The 21,506-nt window shown below is 46.1% G+C and overlaps 1 protein-coding gene across 3 annotated transcripts in view; it reads left to right on the plus strand.

Moving 5' to 3' along the window:
* Positions 1-21,506, plus strand: part of DUS1L (dihydrouridine synthase 1 like) — an 82,723-nt gene that overhangs the window by 2,189 nt on the left and 59,028 nt on the right. The gene's annotated exons all lie outside the window — the stretch shown is intronic.

Raw genomic sequence — 21,506 nt, forward strand, 5'->3', positions numbered from 1 at the left:
TTATCACCATGTGGAATAAGCTTCCCTCAGATGTCTAACCAGTCCCCCCCTATCTTCTGATCTAAACTAATAACCTATCCTACAGTAATTAGCTTATCCTAACCCTTAAGCATTGACTTTTCAGCCCTTTTTTGTTGCTAAGATCAAATGCAGCCTCCCTCTGGAGGTGGTGGAGATAAGGACAGTATTTGAATTCTAGAAAGCTTGGGATAAAAACAGAGGATCCCTGAGGGAACTGGTAGGGGTTTTAAAGCTGAGTAGTTACTGTGGATGGACAGTCTAGGTAGGCAGTATGGTCTTTTTCTGCTGTTACATTTCTATGTAGTTTGAGCCATGAGTGGAATATGGTCCCATTTTGGCAAGCTTAAAAATGGGTATGTTCAAAATATTAAAAAAATAAAGAATCATAGGAGGAAGAGAAAAGGGACAGGCAGAACTGAAGGAAAAACAAAAGGAGGTAGGGAGGATGGTTAGAGCAAAGGCCCAAATGGAGGAGAACATTTCCCAATCAATAGAAAGATGAGTGAAATCCTTTAAGTGTATAAGGGATAGGTGAAAAACCTAAAAGGGAATAGGAACAAAAAGGGAAAAAGTGTGATCTGCAAGGAGGAAGACTGGTGGAAGGAAGAAATCTTAAATAAGTTCTTTTGCTCGGTACTTTCAGAAGAAGGGAAGGCGAAGGATCTAAAATGGGAAATGGTATTGAAAAATGTGATTACAGAGGACAGTACTCGAAGTACTGATGCAAACAAAACTAGATAAGTCCATGAGACCTAAGAATGCACACCCCAGAATAGTAAGTGATATTTTATATAGCTTGTGATTTGTATATTTTTATGAACATTTAAATTGTAATCCGCCCTGAACAACAATGTTGCATATGTGCGGACTATAAGAATTTCTAAATAAATAATAATGTGCTGGCTGCATCCCTTGTGGCTCTATTCAGCCTGTCCTTGGAGACTAGAGAGGTTGTGAGGGACTGGAGGACAGAAGATCTAGTCCTGCTAATACAAAAGAGGAGACAGGCAGAAGGCAGAAAATTACAGGTCCATTAGCCTAATGTCAGTAACGAGCAAAACTATAGAAATCCTACTAAAGAAAAATGTGCAACACCTTAAAACAAGTATAGAGTACAGGGCATCAAACAACCTGGTTTCACAAAGGAAAGATCTTGCTAGACAGAATTGACTGGGTGGCAAAAGTGAGAGACGTACTTGGGAACTTTTGATTTCCTGTCACCCTGAGATTGTTGTGGCGGGGGAGGGAGAAGGGCGGTAGCAGCATGCGCCCATACATTCTCTCTCACACACTACCACACTCACATGCTCATTCTCACTCACTTATCTCCCTTGTCCACACACACACATGCACACTCACTTCTCTCCTTCCAACACATACATGCACTCCTCTTCCTTTCTCACACACACACACACACACACATGCACACTCACTTCTCTCCTTCCACACACATACTGCACACTCCTGTTTTCCATACACACTCCTCTTCCGTATATATACATGCACACTCACTCCTCTCCCTTTTCCACACATACATGCACTTTTTCTCTCTTCTCAGCTTGATTCTCATTAGCTCCAGGAGCCTCCTCTTTCTCCAGGCCTACGGGACATGCGGTCCACTTCCTCCTCCTCTCCTGCAGCGTCGGGCCACTTTGCCCTTGTTTTGTTTTTTTGGTGTGCAGCCTGATGCTGTTGCTCCTCCTCCTACGTCTGCAGTTTCTTGTTTCCCGCGGGGGAGGGCAACGCTCCCACTAGTCTCTCTCTTCACATCGTCTTCCTAGGGCACAGGTGCTGATGCTACTCCTTTCTCGAGCCCATGCTGCGCCAGACCCTTTTTCTTCTGGCCTTCTACAGCAGGGCATCTGGAGTTTTCAGTTGTTGGCTCGGAGACCCAGCAGTCCATTCAGAATTCCAGAGTCTCGGCCAAATCCAGAGAGTTCCCAGGTATGGTGATAGATCAGGGATGTACAAATGATGTTGCCTAGCTGGATGTCAGTAAGCTTCTGACACCGTACCACATAAAAAACTGGTAAGCAAACTGGATGGTATGGGAGTAGTAGAGAATTGTAAACTGGATGAGGAACTGGTTGATAATTCTGCTCTTATCAGAGGAGATTCCATTTCTTAGTGGTTTCCCCAGGGCTCAGTACTGGGACTGGTTCTTTTCGATATCTTTATTGATGATATTGCTGAGGAACATGAGGTAAAAATCGGTAACAGAATAGATGCACCGGGAGGAATGGAATCAATGAAAAGAGACTAGAAGATTGGTTTAGGGTTTGGAAAATGAACTTTAATATGAAAAAGTGTAAAATCATGCATTTGGAATGCAAAACTCCATTAGCCACATGCTAATTAGAACGTTTCCAGTTTTTTTTGTCTAGCAGACAGGAAAGAGATCTAGGAGTATTTATATTGGATGACCTGAAGATAGGCAGTCAGTATAAGAAAGCATCTGGGAAAGCTAACAGTAAGCTCAATTACATAAGCAGATAGATGAAAAAGGAGGTAGTATTTCCTCCATAACAGTAACTTGTGAGATCCCACTGTGAGCACTGTGTTTAGCTCTGGAGACAGTATCTTCATAAGAACACTGAGAGGATGGAAGCCAGGGGCAGCTCTATAGTGAGGCGGCCGCTTCAGGCGGCAAGATGTTGAGGTGGCAAAATTGCCATCTGCAACCTTCCTGCCACAGCCGCCTGACCCATCTTTCAGGCAAACTCTGGCGGCAGGAAAACCTGCAGTGCTGGCAGCATGGAGCAGCAACATGCTGGTGGGGCTTCCATTTCCCACCAGAAAAAGAAAGGTCCCGCGGTGACATGGAATTGTGATGTGCTGGCAGGGTTCCCACTCCCTGCCAGCACAAGGAAGCTCCCAGCGGCGGTGAACTGCTATGTGCTGGCAGGATTCACACTTGCCACTAGCAAAAGAATGATCCAGCAGCCAAAGAATAGTCACAGCGGTGCCACCAGCGTTTCCCCCACAGCCAGCGGCAGGAAAGGGCCTATGGTGCTACCAGCATTTCCCCTGCAGTCGGCAGGAAAAGGTCTGAGGTGCCACCAGTGTTTTCCCCGCAGCTGGCGGCAGAAGAGGCCTTTCGGTGCAGCCAGAGAAAAGGTCCAAAATGTGTGTGTGAAAGAGACCTTCCCTGTGAGAGTGAGTGCCTGTGTGTGAAGAGAGATTTTGTGAGTCTGTATGAGAGGGTGTGTATGCATATGAAAGGGTATGTGTCTGTGTTTACGAGAGGAGGGTGTGTGTGTGTGTGTGTGTATGTGTGTTTACGAGAGGAGGGTGTGTGTGTGTGTGTGTGTGTGTTTACGAGAGGCGGGTGAGGGGGGTGTGTATGTGTGTTTACGAGAGGAGGGTGAGGGGGGTGTGTATGTGTGTTTACGAGAGGTGGGGGTGTGTGTATGAGAGGAGGGTGGGGGGGGTGTGTGTGTATGTCTGAGGGAGGGTGCCTGCGCGTGTGTGTGCTTGCGTGAGAGAACCTGTACATATGTGTGTGAGCGGTTAGAATTTGTGCACCCTCTTCCAATCTATGACAGTCTCAGGAGGACTGGAAATCTAAAGCTCCTGGGTATGGAGAGTGGGAGATTTTTTTTTTATCCTTGTTAGTTTTAATTATTGGATGTGATGTATCTGCTGTTTTGAAATATTTTATTAGTATTTGGTAATATTTTAAACATTTTTATACATGTTTTTAATTGGCTGATTTTATCAGCAGATTTTTTTTAAACTTTTTATTTCTAATTTTTTAAATGTTAATAAATTAAGACAACTTGACAAGAAATAGTACATTAAGGAGAATACAAATATGAAGAAAATATGAGTACTCTGTCAGACCACAAAAAAGGGGGAAATCCAATAGAAACTGGGTAAAGATATATAATCAGGAGGAAAAAGAAGACCAATCGGTTTTAAGTGGTGTACCGCAAGGATCGGTGTTGGACCGGTCCTGTTCAATATCTTTGTGAGCGACATTGCGGACGGGATAGAAGGTAAGGTTTGTCTTTTTGCAGATGACACTAAGATCTGCAACAGAGTGGACACGCCGGAAGGAGTGGAGAGAATGAGACGGGATTTAAGGAAACTGGAAGAGTGGTCGAAGATATGGCAGCTGAGATTCAATGCCAAGAAGTGCAAAGTCATGCATATGGGGAGTGGAAATCCGAATGAACTGTATTCGATGGGGGGGGAAAGGCTGATGTGCACGGAGCAGGAGAGAGACCTTGGGGTGATAGTGTCTAATGATATGAAGTCTGCAAAACAATGCGACAAGGCGATAGCAAAAGCCAGAAGAATGCTGGGCTGCATAGAGAGAGGAATATCGAATAAGAAAAGGGAAGCGATTATCCCCTTGTACAGGTCCTTGGTGAGGCCTCACCTGGAGTACTGTGTTCAGTTCTGGAGACCGTATCTACAAAGAGACAAAGACAAGATGGAAGCGGTACAGAGAAGGGCGACCAGGAAGGTGGAGGGTCTTCATCGGATGACATACGAGGAGAGATTGAAGAATCTAAATATGTACTCCCTGGAGGAAAGGAGGAGCAGGGGTGATATGATTCAGACTTTCAGATACTTGAAAAACTTTAATGATCCAAAGACAACGACAAACCTTTTCCATCAGAAAAAAATCAGAACCAGAGGTCACGAGCTGAGGCTCCAGGGAGGAAGACTAAGAACCAATGTCAGGAAGTATTTCTTCACGGAAAGGGTGGTGGATGCCTGGAATGCCCTTCCGGAGGAAGTGGTGAAGTCTAAAACTGTGAAGGACTTCAAAGGGGCGTGGGATAAACACTGTGGATCCATCAAGTCTAGAGGGCGTGAATAAAGAGGAGGCAGCAAAACATTGCACGGAGCGGCAGTAGCCACAGAGGCATTCACGGAGCAGGATCCCAGTGGCCAGTGGTTGGTGTTCCACCTTCACGGAGCGGAAGGATGGAGGGCTGCCATCTCCAAAAAAAAAAAAGCAACAACAAAAAAACCAAGCAAAAAAAAAAAAACAGGGGTGGGTAAGAGTATGGGGCAGGGGTGTGGCCTGCTTGTTACAGCGGTTACTACCCCTAATTGAGCTGGATGTTCACTTGGATGCAGATACGGCACTGCTCTCTACATTGGTGGTGGGGTGGAGGGAAATTAGGGCTGGAGGGTACTGGAAGCCAGTAGTAACAGGTGGGAGAGAGAAAAAGGGAAATAAAAAAATGGATAAAGTGCGTAGCTTGCTGGGCAGACTGGATGGGCCGTTTGGTCTTCTTCTGCTGTCATTTCTATGTTTCTATGTTTCTATAAATGCTAAGGAAAGGAATCTTCAAAACTAAAGAAAAGAAAGCGCCACAAGCATCTCAATCTTAGGCCTGGATTTTCTAAAATCGCAGGCCTTTGAGAATCGCGCGGTATCGGGGGGACGGGCCTGCGAAAGCCGGCAGCGATCGCACCACCACAGTGTTGGGGCTGCCAGCTTTCACAAACCAATAGCACCACCGTGAAAGGTGGTGCTATTGGGCGCGTTACTGGTGGTGATAAGGGTTCTTACCTTTTCGCCGCCAGCAATGTCTCTGCTGCGTCCGCCCCGGTGCCGCCCCGACTCCTCCCCTTCCGGTGCTGATGCCGCCCCCGACTCGCCCTGATCTAGGTATCGCATGCAAAAAGTCCCTTTTCGTGTGCGATCCCGTTAGAAAATGACCCCCTTAGTTAGATATTGAAGGCACTATATCTTGTCTGCATCTATCATTGTGGAAAACATTTAATTGAGAGGGATCAAAGAAAACAAATTTAACTCCCTGAAATTTAACAACACATTTGCAGGGAAAATATAGCCAGAAAAAAGCCCCCAAATTCAGTACAGCAGGGCACATAAGCAGAAAATGCTTCCTCTTATTTTGGGTTGCTTTAGAAACATCTGGAAACATGTGGCTTTTAAGTCCCAAAAAAGGGCTACCTCTCTTGCGGGAAAAATAACTTCAAGACAAAGTCTCAATCTGAATCCAGAGCAAAAGTAACCAATAAGGTAGAAGGAACAACATCTTCATCCATTTATCTTTCAAGAAATGAAGTAAGATGTGAAGTACAAAGAAGGTCACAATCCTTCACTTGAACAGCCTTTGGATTCACGAGAACATAGTAAGCTTTAGAGATAGGAGGAAGCAAATTTTCCTTGATGGATGCAATTTCCAGGAAATATTTATGTAACATTTCCACAGGAGTAATAAACGTTTTCTTAGGAAAATTAATTATCCTGATGTTATGACGACGGATAACATGTTCTAAGTTTTCCAGCTCATTCTGCGTATAGGTGTGACCGAGGGAAACAGTTTCAACAGATTTCTGTAAAGCTGCCTCTTTGGTCTCCCAAGAATCAACTCTCCAAAAAAATATCAGTTAACTGAGGATGAAAAGTTTGAGAAGAGTGAAGTAACTCGCGTTGTTGTTGAACAAACTGGGAAACTTGATTGGAGAGATTCGCTATGGATTCTCAAATGATATCCAAGGTAATGTTTGGGGGTTTAATCATCGGGAGAAACCTTGTTTTTTTGGTAGCAGCCCCCTCTGGAAGCAGTAGGGGAAAAATATGCAGGCAAAGATTCAGTGCCGGACACTAGCCAGTCCCCAGCTCCACAACTCAATTCTGCTACTAAAGTGCCACCTGACGCCGATGCAACCGGTGTAGAGTTTTCATCCAAGTGCGGTGAAAACGGGGCAGTCTTGTCCAGGCCTTCTGCAGGAGGCCCGGGTTGAGGAGGGATTCAGCGCAGCTCCGGGGAGAGAGAAGACTCAGTCTGGGGCAGTCGTCATCAAACCTTTGCCCGGCGAACCGCCCAAAGACGCCGCACCAGAGTTAGAGAGAAGATCCTGGCTCCAAAGGATATGTTTGTCCATGGGGCTGGCAAATTTTGAGCTTTTGGAGACACCTGAAAAAGCTCTTGCCTTGCCTTTTATCTTGCCCATAAGGAATGAGGTAAAATGCAAGCGGAAAAAAAGAAGTTTAAAGGGCAAAAGGAGGACCAGTGAAGCAATGTTCCTTAGTGTGTGGCCATCTTGGATTCCCCTTAATTTATCAGCAGATTTGACATTTGTTTTATTGGTATGTTTAATGTTTTATATTTCTTGATTGTGTTTGCATTACTTACAGAGTTTGACTTCTTGTGATTTCCAGTTCAATTTTTGTCTGCACGTTTCAATTTATATTTTATGATCTCTTTATTCTGTATTTGGTGAGAGTCTGTGTTCTGCTTGTGTGACTGAGGCTTTAGGTATTCTGCTAGCATATAGTTTCTGTGTAGGGATTTACAATAACCTGGCTTTAATCTGTTTTCCTAATAAGAGGGGTATTTAGGGCCTGATGTAATATTTTCTGTATGGCTTTTTCATAGGTTGAAATTGTAGTTCAGTTTATTCCTGGCTTTCTGTAGGCCAAGTCCACCCCCAGTGCTCTTTACCATAGGCCTCATACCATATGGAATCCAGTAAACCGCCTTGATTACTATGAGAAAAGTAAGTTTATTATTACTGAAAGTGTTTGTTTGTTTGGTTTTGTTTTTTTTGCAGTTATGCCTATATAATATATGTTGTAAGTGATATTTTTAGAAGATTGTACTTTGAATATATATTTTCCATATGCAATCTGCCTTTTTAGCAGGCCGATACAGGCATTTGGATGCGCGTTTTGGACACGCTAGCTTTACTCCTTATTCAGTAAGGGGTAATAGCGCGTCCAACTCCCCCGAACCTAATAGCGCCCGCAACATGCAAATGCATGTTGATGGCCCTATTAGGTATTCCCGCGTGATTCAGAAAGCAAAATGTGCAGCCAAGCCGCAATGTGCGGCTTGGCTGCACCCTCCGACTTAATATCATGGCGATATTAAGTCGGAGGTCCCGAAAGTTTAAAAAAGTAAAAAAAAAAATTTTTTAAATGGGCCTGTGGCTGGCGGGTCAAAAACTGGATGCTCAGTTTTGCCGGCGTCCGGTTTTCGAACCCGTGGCTGTCAGCGGACTCGAGAACCGACGCCGGCATAATTGAGCGTCGGCTGTCAAACCCGTTGACAGCCGCCGCTTCCGTCAAAAAAGAGGCGTTAAGGACGCGGTAGTGTCCCTAGCGCCTCTTTTTACCGCTGGGCCTAATTTTAATAAATTAAAATACTGAATCGCGCGCACAGGAGAGTGGCCTGGGCGCTCGCCCGCTCTCCCGCATTTTTATTGTATCGGCCCGTAGGTTGGGGAAGTTAATACATTTTAAAATGGAAAAGAATGCATACGTTTTAATTATGTGTAGAGGGGAGGGAAGGAGGAATGAAAGGCTGTAAGGTTTGTCTAGAGCATCTAATACCCTTGTATCAGCCCTAAGAGAGAGTGTGTCTCACACACACACACACACACACACAGATTTCCACCATTCACCAACCTTCTCACACCCCCAGGGGGCAGGTCCTGGAGAAGGTCGGGAGGCAGACAGTAGGGAATGGAGGAGTCCTATTTCTAGACCCAGGAGGGGAGGTGGCCAAAGGCTGCTCCGCCCTATGAAACATTTTTCTGGTGTCCCCTAGTGCAGACACTGAAGACTGAGAACAAAAAATAACAGACTCAAAAACTGAGTGGTTAGAGCAGTAGGCTGCAAACAAGGGAAGCCAGGGTTCAAATCCTATTGCCATTGACCTTGAGCAAGTCACTTCACCCTCCATTGCCTTCCCCCTGCTCTGGCCCTCGGTGATTTCACCTGCACTGGGCCATGGGGAGGAGGAGTGGTCATTTCATCTTTCATCTCAAGCAGAAGATTGCCTTGAACTGCCCCTGATGGAAGCAATACAAACCCAACCAAGAGAGGCTTAAGAGACTCAGACTGTACTCAGAGATGGGGCATGATAAAAAAAAAAAAATTTCAGATATTTGATAGACTTCTGTAATGTATGGGAATATGACATTTTTCATAGAAAAGTACATTCAGAGATGAAGTCAAGATATGAAGTTGTAGAGAAGAAGGTACAGATGAAATGGAAAATTCTTCTTTACTGAGCAGTGGTAGATGCCTGGAATAGCCACCAACAAAAATAGTGGAAACCAGAAATATGACAGCTCTTAAAAATGCTTGTAATAGACAGACAGGGAGGACAATAATCCAAGCCATTTCCCTCTAAATGGGGATTTTGAAAATTGGCGTTTGATTCCTATCTTGGTGTTGAGGGTTTCAAATACTACTACGTATCATTTTGAAAGCACCACTAGACATACCTAACACTGTACAGGGACACACAAGAGAGTCTCTCTGCTACAAATAACCTGGCCCCAAGCTATTTGGGGGATCCGATAATGCAGTAAGATCTCACCTTCTGAAAAGCTAGCACAAATAACCAGAACTCGACAGTGTACTCTTTTTGCAGAGCTTCCTCGTTTTGGATTAATGTTGCTAGAAAGTGGCAATTTGTAACAAACCTGCATATTTTTTAGAAATATCTTAAAATGTGGTTATTTAGCCAGGCATGTTTTAGAATGAGGTTCCCCTTATATTACATATGAATTGGGGATTGTTGCTTTTATTTAATTGTGATGTTTTATGAATTTTGGTAATTAGATGTATAACACATATAATATACTTATGTTTAGAAACAGTTTGTTATAAGTCACCTTGGGTGTGCATATGGGAAGGTGGCTAAGAAATAAAGTTGATGATGATGAATGCAGGCAAAATTACCCGTGTAAAACATGAGAAATTTTACCTGTATTGTTGGGAGAGGTTCTGGTGGAGGTGAGAGGGCAGGCTGTTCTGCCACGCACATAGTTTTATTTGCACCTATGCATGTTGTTTCTGATTGAACAATTATCTAGAAATAAAGCAGGCATGAATCTCTGCAGGTAATTGTTCCAGGGGCAATAATCAAAGCAAAACTATGAGTTTTTGATTATTACCACCATAAAACACAGTCATAATAGCAGGTAGGGGGTAAGATATAGAAGAAAGAAAGATGATTTAAGTAATTCTCAGTCATATGAAGCTTTAGAGGGTCAAAGAAGGGAACATACAAGCCATTAGACAAAGTGTGCCAGTATGACTGTATCAAGCTTCCAAGAAGGCTGGGGTAACCCGCACAGAGCAGCAGCTACAATCCTAAAAGCACTAGTACAGCTGCACTAGCATTCCAAGAAGGCAGGGAAAAACTGCATGGAATGAGCAGGGTTAAAACCCAAACATGAATGAGTGTGAGGAGGCTGGATGTTTAGAACAACAACTTTGTAGGCCTTTGATGGCAGTGTGATTTTGCAGGGCATGGAAGTAGACCTGGGAGTTGGACTGGGTATGGATCTTATAAGAATCCAAGAGGAAGACGGGACCTGGAATGGCTTGCTGGGGGACATAGTGGAGGCTGGTACAGTGGCAGAGTTTGAACATGCTTGGATTGAGTGGGAGACATGGAGGGAGCTGGTGTGGATTTAAATATGGAAATTTATATGCTCATATATCCAAAGTGATAAAGAGTAAGAATCGGCAGACTGGATGGGCCAATTGGTCTTTATCTGCCATCACTAAGTTACTGTGCACAATATGGGAGATTAACGCCCTGCCATTCGACCGCCCTAGACAAAGCAAGAAGATTAAACCTTTTATGAAAAAAAAAACTGCTTAGTTTGCTCATTTTAGTTATCCTGTAAATTTACCGTTACTCCGCATTACTGTAAGATACCCTAGCCATCCAAGAATCAAAAGAATTGCAAACAGGGCTTTTGGTTTTCTGTGATGGCACAGCAAGGGCTGCAAAATCCAGCTGTGGAATTGCATGGTCCTTGCAGAAGAGTGGTTGGGGAGGGGGGTTGGGGGGAGAGGCAGCCAAGCCAAGTGCAGCAGGTCTCCGTCCTTCTCCACCTCTTTTCTTGACTCCACTGATTTTTGCCCTCCTTTTTTTTTCTCCCTCTCCACTTGCTGAGCTGGCAGTAGGACGTAGAAGAGGCGCATGACAGCACTTTGGGTCGTGTCCCTCTCTGCTGCCTGGGGCCTGACCTGTGGTTTGAACCATAGAGAATTACAGTGTCCCTTGAGGTTTGGTCCCAGGTGGTAAAGGAGAACATGGCCCAAGGCGCAACCACGCTCCTCCTCCTCCTGCCAGTTTAATGTACGGGGGAGAGAGGAGCAGACTGGCGAGGGAGGAAAGTGCCCTGGGTTTGGCTCAGCATTCTCTGGGAGGGGAATTGACTGGGGGAAGGATTTATGGGGGAAGTGAGGATTGGTGCAGTTAGAGGGGGAGGTGGGAAGGACAGAGAGAGGAGATTTTATCCTTTTGTTTGTGTTTTAGTTCTGTTTTAATTACATGTTTTATGAATGTTCTAACTGCAAACTGCTTTGATAAATGGAGTATGCGGTCTATACGCAATTCTAAATAAATTGAGTGAAGACTGAGTCAGGGGGTTGGTGCAGGGGAGCAGCTGAGAGAGGATATGTGTACATATAAGAGAGTAGCTATGGGACAGGTGGGGGTTATGTGTGTGTGTGTGTGTGTGTGTGTGTAAGAGAGAGAGGGGGGATTGATGCTGGGGGTAAGAATGTGGGAGAGGGAATCAGCACTGTGGGGATAGGGTGGGTGTGGAGCAATATGAAAGATTATAAACCCCAAGGGTTGGGAGGGGAGAGGGAATCTGTTCTTGGGGTGGGTGGGTGTGGAGGTGAAGGTCTGTGCCCTGTGGGGAGAGGGCACAAGAGAAGCAATCCCCTCTCCCTCTTGCAGTCCCAGATCTTCCTGTTCTCCCTCTCTTCCCCTACCATCTTTGACCCTTCCTTCCTCCCCAAGATCCCATTGGCCATGCTGATCCCCCTTCCTCTCTTCTCTTCTCTCTTCCCTCCTCCGAACATAACTAAAAAATAAAAACTCCCATAATAAATTATCCAATCATATAAGAAAGTTCAGCAAATTATTTTTATTAATTAATTTAAATTGTACTTTATAATGCAGGTTTATGCAAATGTGCTAAAGAGTTTCATAAACTTTGCCTCAGAATTTTTTTTTTAACCTGGAAGTTTCCTCCTGCTCTTTTAGGCCTCCAGCTCAGCTGGAGCCAGGGCTGGAATCCAGCACCATAAGCCTTAATTCACAACTGCCCTTGTACAGGTCCTTGGTGAGGCCTCCCCTGGAGTACTTTGTTCAGTTCTGGAGCCCGTATCTCAGAAAAGTCAGAGACAGGACGGATGCGGTCCAGAGAAGGGGGACCAAAATGGCACGGGGTCAGTATCAGAAGACTTAATGAGGAGAGGCTGAAGGTACACCCTGGAAGAGAGGAGGTGCAAGGGAGAGATATGATACAGACTTTCAGATACTTGAAAGGTTTTCATGATGCATGAACGTCAAACCTTTTCTGTTGGAAAGGAAACTGTAGAGCTAAGGGTCACTAAATGAAACTCCCGGGGTGGGGGAAACAACTCAAAACCCCAACATCAGAAAATACTTCTTCATGGAAAGGGTGGTGGATGCCTGTAATGCTCTTCTGGAAGAGCTGGTGAGGATGAAAATAGTAAATGAATTCAGAAGGGCATGGGATAAACACTGTGGATCTCTAAAGACTAGAGTTCAGAAAGGAACATTCAGCTGCTACTCTGCAATCATTTCGTAATGGGTTCGACAGTTGCTTGGTTTTGGATTGTAAATATTGCTACTGTTTAACATTAGGCTTGGGATAACCTGCACATAGTGGCAGTTACTACCCTCAACAGAAACATGGGAGTAACTTGCACAGAGCGGCAGCTACTACCATAAGAAACTTGCTGAGTAGACTGGACTCTCTGTTTGGTCTTTTTCTGCTGTCATTACTAGGTTATATGTTTGTCTCCTGTTTTTATATTTTTCCTGTCCCTGGTCCTTGTATTGACTGTCCGGGGCTGGGTGCCATCCAACAGGGCTCTTTCCATATCCCTGCAATCATGGACCCTGAATCCAGCCACCAGGTGTCGACCTTGAGCAGTGACCACCCTCTTCTTCGCTCCACCACCCCAGGAGCTGCGATCACTAACTCCGCAGCATCCCCAGCCAATCCAGGGAGAGCAGAAAGCTAGATTCGGGGATCAAACTGAGGACTTTCCGCTGGAGCCATTGGGCTGATTACAATAATTATCTCGAAGTAGATATTGTTTCCAGTATAGCCAGGGCTTAATTTGTAGACAGAAAGAAAGTGGAATGGGGGGAAATGGGTGGGGTCAGGGACAGGTTTGACCTATGCTAAGGGGTGAACACAGGGCCAGGTGTGATCACTCTCTCTCTCTCGCTCCCTCTCATGGCTGCCTTTATCTCAGCATATCTACTCATGCTGGGTTGAAACTAATCACTCTTAACATAAACTCCCCAGTATATCCAATCTTTTAGAATGATATTGCCATATACACCCCTACTTGTAAAGTGAAATTATACAAAAACAATTTTTTGGGGAAAAAAAATGTTTTTGAGTGGAGAGATAGTTTCATTCAGTGGGCCCCATCCAGGTTGCCTCACTATAATCCTTTTTTATAATCATAAACAAACCTCCTCCATCCTATTTTTTATATATATGATGTAAATTCTGACAATAACATTCATTTTTTGTAAATGGATATATATATAGTCAAAAATTCTCATATTGTGCAAAACTGCATCATATAAACCGCCAAAATGAAAATACTTAGCTTGAAGTGTATTTTCTTTTTTATGCCCGATATTCCTTCCTGACAAATGAAAGTCCCTGGTCTGTACAAGTTTCGATTTAGAACCTTCCTCAGGGGTTGTTCTCTCAAAAGAATCTTCAATAGAATGTTTTAACACTGCTCGAAGTATTCTCAATCATTTTTGTCGTCCAAGCGGTACATCAAGCCAGCTTTTAAGCGTACAAACAGCGCTGTTTATATGAAACTACCTCTTTCCATTCAAAAACTTTTTTTTTTTTTCAAAAAACTGTTTTTGTATAATTTCACTTTACAAGTAGGGGTGTATATGGCAATATCATTCTAAAAGATTGGATATACAGGGGGTTTATCTCAGCATAAGCAGCTCCAACACTCTCTGTTCTTCTCTGCTTCTGAATCGCCCATGTAACTACTGGGTCTGTTCTGTTTCCTCAAGGGAGCCAGAACTGATATAGAATGCCAGCTCTCCTCTGCTTTCTCAAGTCCCAGACATTAAGCCCTTGGTAATGGACACAAAAAGGGGTTAAAGTAGCATAAATTTGAAAGTTGTGAGCAGTAGTGCCATTCATCAAGACCAGGGTTGAAACCTTGACAATTGGCATTACTGCTCACAACTTTCAAACTTGTGCCAATTCAAACCTTTTTTGAGTGTCTGTTCTTTGCTCTACAGTGTCTGCTTCAGTATTACCTGTTCCCTGCAATACAGGGAGGGGGAACAAGAGAGGAGGTGCTGGATTAGAGGCAGAGTGGATGTTCTCCATGTGTTTCAGGCTCAGCCCCTCCCCTTTTTATCTCTGCAAGCTGCCTGGAGGGGAAGGACTGAAGCAGAACACCCCCACTGCTCTGCCTCTTAAGCCTGAAAAGAAGTGCCAGAACTGCATTCCACCCTGTCCCTCCACAGATTAAATCCTGATTTCTTAGTGTCCAGTCAAATGAATCCAGAACAAGTGAGTTCCCTGTACGTACCTGGATCAGTCCAGGACAGCTGGGTTTTGCCTCCCTTCCAGCAGATGGAGACAGAGGAAAAACTTTGAGAGTGCCCCCTCTTAAGGCTAAGTGCAGCCTGCATCTCTTCAGTATTTCTGTCTCCAGCAGATGGTGGTGGTGCAAAACCTGCGGTCTTGACCGGTTGGGAGTCTTAAAAAAAATAAAAAATAAAAAGAGAACAGTCCTGAAATAAGTTTAGGCAGGACAGAAGAAGCAGCTTCCTCCCAGGGGGTTGGTAGGTTCCAGTGGGACCATCCCCCCAGGTAGTAGGTGCTGCAGGAGCTGGACTGGGAAGTTCACCACGCTCCTTTTGTTGGTAAGGCGCCTGGGGTGATACCGGTGGTCTGGTCCCTCCCCCCTTGCCACCCCCATACCCTTCTGGTGGGTATTTGGAACAATCTACCTTCAGCTGGTACTGTATCTTTAAGAAAAAAAAAAAATTTATTATTAGACAAACTGCTGCTGCCCAGAAGCAGGCTTGGCACAGGCGCTGCATGCAGGTCGGTGACTTTTTTCTTTTGTCCGGCTTTGCCTTCGCGATCGGTTCTGGGGGGGGGGAGGGTGTTCTTCTTTCGGGGTGCCTGTTGGACCTGCTCCTGCTCGCGGCAGCCATGTCGCGTGATACTCGCTGCTCGGCATGTGGAGAGACCACCTCTCTCGTTCGGGGTTGCGCTTGCGTTGCCTCCCCGGCGGGGAGGGCTCCTCAAATGCGGTGCTGGGACTTTCTGGCAAGACCCGCGGTGAGGCTAAGCGTCCTGCTTCTCGTCTGTGCGAGGCCGATCCATTCCCTCTTAGCGCGGGAACGGTGGCCATTTTGAAAACCTTTGCCGAAGCTCAAAGTAGAGCGGTTGGGGGAGGGGATCTCCCGCCGCCACTCTCCCCTGCGGAAACCCTTAGTCCAGGGGACCCTGGGGACGATTTGTCGGACCTATCTTGATGATGAACCCCTCCCCGGGGGGGAAGGGTCGAATATGCCCTTTTGTACTCCAGACTTTGTGTTTCTCATGCACAATGCCTTTGTGGCTAGTTTGTCCCAGCAGGGGTCCCCTCGTCCTCAGAGTCCCCCTGCTGGGCCCCCTCCGAAGGTCTCCAGACGCCAGGAACCCCCAGGTTCTAATAGGGCCGTAAGATCAGGGGTTCTGTGTCCCGCAAAGATGAGCCATCTCCTTCACAGCAGGTCGCCCTCGTGGATGCTACACCCCTAGATGGTAGCGGATTTGGATGAGGATACGGAAAAGCCCGCGACTCTGGATGGCGATGACCCGAAAGTAGTCCATCTTTTTCATAGGGAGAAGCTGGAGCCCTTAATTCCCTAGATGTTGGAGGAGCTTGGTCTTGTCCTCCTCCAGGCAGATCTGGCTATGGACGCGGTGGATCCAGTGCTGGCTGGCTTGCGGGGGCCGACCAGAACCTTCCCACTCCATCAGATGCTCCAACAACTTATGGCCCAGGAGTAGGATGCTCCAGAGGTGAGTATCAGAGTGGGTTGAACCATGGATAAGTTATACCCCCTATCTGAATGATACAAAATTATTCAGAGTAGTTGACTCACAAGAGGATTGTGATACATTACAGGAGGACCTTGTAAGACTGGAAGATTAGGCATCCAAATGGCAGATGAAATTTAATGTGGACAAGTGCAAGGTGTTGCATATAGGGAAAAATAACCCTTGCTGTAGTTACATGATGTTAGGTTACATATTGGGAGCTAACACCCATTAAAAAAATCTAGGTATCATAGTGGATAATACTTTGAAATCGTCGGCTCAGTGTGCTGCAGCAGTCAAAAAGCAAACAGAATGTTAGGAATTATTAGGAAGGGAATGGTTACGAAAACGGAAAATGTCATAATGCCTGTATCGCTCCATGGTGAGACCGCACCTTGAATACTGTGTACAATTCTGGTCGCCGCATCTCAAAAAAGATATAGTTGCGATGGAGAAGGTACAGAGAAGAGCAACCAAAATGATAAAGGGAATGGAACAGCTTCCCTACGAGGAAAGGGTGAAGAAGTTGGGCTGTTCATCTTGGAGAAGATATGGCTGAGGGGGGATATGATAGAGATCTTTAAGATCATGAGAAGTCTTGAATGAGTAGATGTGAATCGGTTATTTACACTTTCAGATAATAGAAGTACCAGGGGGCATTCCATGAAATTAGCAAGTAGCACATTTAAGACTAATCGGAGAAAATTCTTTTTCACTCAATGCACAATTAAGCTCTGGAATTTGTTGCCAGAGGATGTGGTTAATGCAGTCAGTGTAGATGGGTTCAAAAAAGCTTTGGATAAGTTCTTGCAGGAGAAGTCCATTAACTGCTATTAATCAAGTTTACTTAGCTAATAGCGACTGCTATTAATTGCATCAGTAGCATGGGATCTTCTTAGTGTTTGGGTACTTGCCAGGTTCTTGTGACCTGGTTTGGCCTCTGTTGGAAACAGGATGCTGGGCTGGATGGACCCTTGGTCTGACCCAGCATGACAATTTCTTATGTTCTTATGAAGAGATTGTGGATCTGTTGAAGGTTCCCAAAGTGGATGCCGCGGTGTCCGCAGTCACAAAAAGGACCACTGTCCTGGAGGCGGGTATGGCAGCACTGAAGGACCTTCAGGACCGGAAGTTGGAGGTACTCCTGAAAAGGATTTTTGAGGTCTCGGCCCTGGGTATCCGGGCAGCCATCTGCAGTAGCTATATGCTTTGGGCTAGCCTAAGGTGGGTGCAGCAGTTGCTAAGTGCACAAGATCTCCCACCACAAGAGGCGGCACAAGCCGAGCGCCTGGAGGAGACGGTGGCTTATGGGGCAGATGCCCTGTATGATTTGTTTCATACTTCCTCAAGAACCATGGCCTCGGCGGTTTCTGCCCGGCGACTCTTGAGGTTGCGAAATTGGGCAGCGGATGTTTCATCTAAGGCTCAGCTCGAGGCCCTTCCTTTCAAGGGCAAGCTCTTGTTTGTGGAGGATTTGGAGCAGCTGATAAAGTCCTTGGGTGACAACAAGGTCCATAAGCTACCTGAGGACAGGCCTAAGAGCACTCGCGGTTCTTTTCCATCACGTGCTCAGTTCCGAGGGCAACGACACTTCCGCCAGAACAGGGCGCCTGGCCCAGCCAACCGTCAGACTTCAGGGTGGTCACAGCCCTGGTCTCAGTCCTTTCGAGGCCGTTGAGCAGGCCATGAGGGTCCGGCCCAAAGCTATTTGGCGCCAAGCCTCCACAGTGAGATCCGGCAGACCCATTCCTCTATCCCGGCTATCGGAGGATGGCTGTCACTCTTTTTCGAGGAATGGGTCAAGATTACATCAGACCGGTGGGTTCTAAGCATTATCGAACTTGGTTACGCTTTAGAATTTGCTCGTCCTCTCTGAGATCTCCTCATGGGTCTCCCCCTTTGGCTCCCCAGCAAAGTGGCAGATCGTCCTTCAGACTCTCCACAGGCTGCAGTCCCTAGGGGCTATTGTATCTGTTCCAGAGGAAGAGCAGGGAACGAGACGTTATTCCATCTACTTTGTGTTGCCAAAGAAGGATGGTTCCTTTCGGCCCATTCTGGATCTCAAGGGCGTGAACAAGACCCTCAAGGTACTCCACTTTCGAATGGAGACCTTACGGTCTGTCATTGCGGCGGTGCGCAGTGGCGAGTTCCTGGCCTCACTAGACCTGACAGAAGCATACCTGCATATCGGAATTTGCAAGGAACATCGGATGTTTCTTCATTTCCTGATCCTTGGCAGGCATTTTCAGTTCTGTGCCCTACCATTCGGTCTAGCAACGGCGCTGCAGACATTCACCAAAGTCATGGTGGTGGTGGCAGCAGCTCTCCTCATGGAGGGGGTGTTGGTCTACCCTTACTTGGATGATTGGCTCATACGAGCGAAGTCGGAGGATCTCTGCAAACAGGTGATACAAAGGATTCTGGACAGACTGGCATCACTTGGTTAGGTTGTCAATTATGCCAAGAGTCAACTTATACCCTCGCAGACTCTGGATTTTCTAGGAGCTCGGTTCGATACTCGAGTGGGCAAGGTTTTCCTTATGACAGAACGCATAGACAAGCTGCAGTCTCAAGTACGTCGCCTCCTGGAATTCCCGGTGCCCAGAGCCTGGGATTATTTGCAAGTCTTTGGCTCCATGGTGTCCATTCTGGAGTTAGTCCCATGGGCCTTTGCACATATGTGAAGGTTACAAGCAGCTTTACTATCCTGCTGGGATTCGATGTCAAAGGAATTCCATTTCCCCTTACCACTCCCAGACTCCGCCAGATCCAGTCTTGGCTGGTGGCTGGTCTTGGATCATCTGACGCGTGGGGTGGATCTCGAGATACCTCAGTGGGTGATAATCACCACGGATGCAAGCCTATCCAGCTGGGGAGCAGTCTGTCAGTCTCAGTCGACCCAGGGGCACTGGTCGGCGGTGGAAGCTCAGTGGTCTAGCAATCGCCTGGAGACCAGGGCCGTCCGGCTAGCATTGCAGTGTTTCCTTCCGCTTCTCCACTCCAGGGCCGTGAGGGTCCTCTCAGACAATGCGACAATGGTGGCTTACATCAACCGCCAGGGAGGAACGAAAAGTCATCCGGTAGCCCTCTAGGCACAACGGCTGATGGCCTGGGCGGAACAGCACTTGTTTTTGCTGGCGGCGTCTCACATTACGGGGATCGACAATATTCAGGTGGAATTCCTCCGCCGCCAAACACTGGATCCTGGGGAGTGGGAACTATCCCTGGATGCGATGTCCCTCATCACCCGCCATTGGGGGGTACCTCATCTCGATCTGATGGCAACACTGGCGAATGCCAAGGCTTCCCGCTTCTTCAGCCGCAGATGGGAGCACGGAGCGGAAGGGGTCAATGCCCTGGTGCTCCCGTGGCCGAAAGATGTGCTGCTACATGTTCCCCCCTTGGCCTCTCATAGGCAAGATTCTCCGGCGAATAGAGATTCATCCAGTAAGGGTAATTCTAGAGGTTCTGGAATGGCCCCGGCAACTCTGGTTCATGGATCTCGTCAATCTAGCGGTGGACGGACCCCTAAGGCTAGGCCATTTTCTGAACCTGCTGCGTCAGGGGCCTATAATTTTCACCACACAAATAACTAATTATGATTAGATTCTTTGCTGCAAAAAATTCACTGTGAGTGAGAAAGCTCTATTATGAAGTTTAACTGTTAAAATGTTAAACTTTATTCGTTATCACAATTATTTAGAAAAAGATTTTTATAGTAGAGAGAAGACCTCAGTATTGGCAAGAGATCCGAATATCTTAGAAACTTCTTATGGGCCAATTGTTTCAATCACTGGTCTTTTACTCTCTTAATTTTGTTTTTTTGTAATGCTTGAAGTCATTATCTATTGATTGTTAAAGGTTTTAGGTTCTTCCTTTACCTTTTTGTCTTCCTTGTTCAATTATACATGTTTACATAGGTCAGTTCTTCTGGTCCATTGCTGATGATGATCTTAGACTGTTCGATTCTCTATAAATTTCCTCTGCTTTGATACTTTTATACTGAAGAGACGCAGGCTGCACTTAGCCTTAAGAGGGGGCACTCTCAAAGTTTTTCTCTGTCTCCATCTGCTGGAAGGAAGGCAAAACCCAGCTGTTCTGGACTGATCCATGGTACTACAGGAACGAAAATTAGCAGGTAAGAACCAATTTTCCTTTATGCACCTCTACCAGCAGATGGAGATGGAGCAAACTCACGTCACAGTATATATATGCCTGCAGTGACATCAGCCTGCCAGTATTCTCTGTCTCCAGGAGATGGTGGACGTGCATCTCCCTACTGGGGATTGCTTTATTTTGAAAAAGGAGAATTAAGAAAATAAATTTGCCCTGCTCTCCTGCAGTGATAACAAATGGTCCCTCCCCCAGTTGAGAATTCCTGAGGTGATTTCCGTGGAGCCTCAGATGAGTGCCTTGGTCCAGTAGCTGGTTTTCAGTCAGCGTGGACTTAGCTGCTTAAGCAACTGAAAGACAGCGGGTGCAGGAAGCTGAGCGCGGCGTTGATGAAACATGCCCTCTCCTCCCGCAGCTGTAAATTGTCTCAGTACTCAACCAGATGAGGCTGAGCTCCTGTAAGCTGAAAAAAAATGTAATATACAGAGACTTAGAAGCTTTTGTTACATAGGGCTTTCTCCTTCCCTCAGTCTCCGTGCTCGGTGTCCCGTTTGGTGGGAGGTTGAGGAACATGGGAAGCCTGGCGAGTTGAGCAGCCTCCTTAGGCTAGGCCCTGCTCTGAGGCTTTTTTGCTGTGCGCCATGTGGTAGGTAGCAATGGCATTTCACGTGCTTTCTCAGGCTGCCCTCAACAGAATTGTGTGCATCCAGGTTGTGCACCCAGTTTTTGGATGCACAATCGGGCCTTATAGTCTGTGCTTCCAAGTTACACAGTGCCGTAGTGGCTGCATGCGTACCTGTGCGCACAAGTTGTATTTTGCGCTTAAGTTTTTTGGGGTGCTTATCTTTGGGACACCTAAGACTAGGCACTTAGGTATGAGTTCCCTAAGTGTTGGACGCCTAATTTTTGGGCGCCTAAGTTGGAAGTATATATAAAAAAAAAATTAGCTAGTTGCCTCTCTCTCTTTTTTATCAGAGGTGGGTTGAGATTACATTGGATCAGTGGGTTCTGGAAGTGATATGAGAAGGATATGTGATGGAGTTTCGCAGTGCTCCTCAGGATGTGTTCATGGAGTCTCCCTGCCACTCCCCGCAGATGAAGTGTGCAGTGGAAAGTACATTGGCAAGGCTCCTCAGTCTGAGGGCTGTGGTCCCAGTACCCACATCTCAAGAAAATACTGGGCAATATTCCATTTATTTCATCATGCCAAAGAAGGAGGGATCCTTTTCTCCCATTCTGGACCTCAAAAGTGTCAACCATCATCTGTAGGT

The sequence above is a fragment of the Rhinatrema bivittatum genome, chromosome 4, assembly GCF_901001135.1.
Source record: "Rhinatrema bivittatum chromosome 4, aRhiBiv1.1, whole genome shotgun sequence".
In the NCBI taxonomy this organism is placed as follows: domain Eukaryota; kingdom Metazoa; phylum Chordata; class Amphibia; order Gymnophiona; family Rhinatrematidae; genus Rhinatrema; species Rhinatrema bivittatum.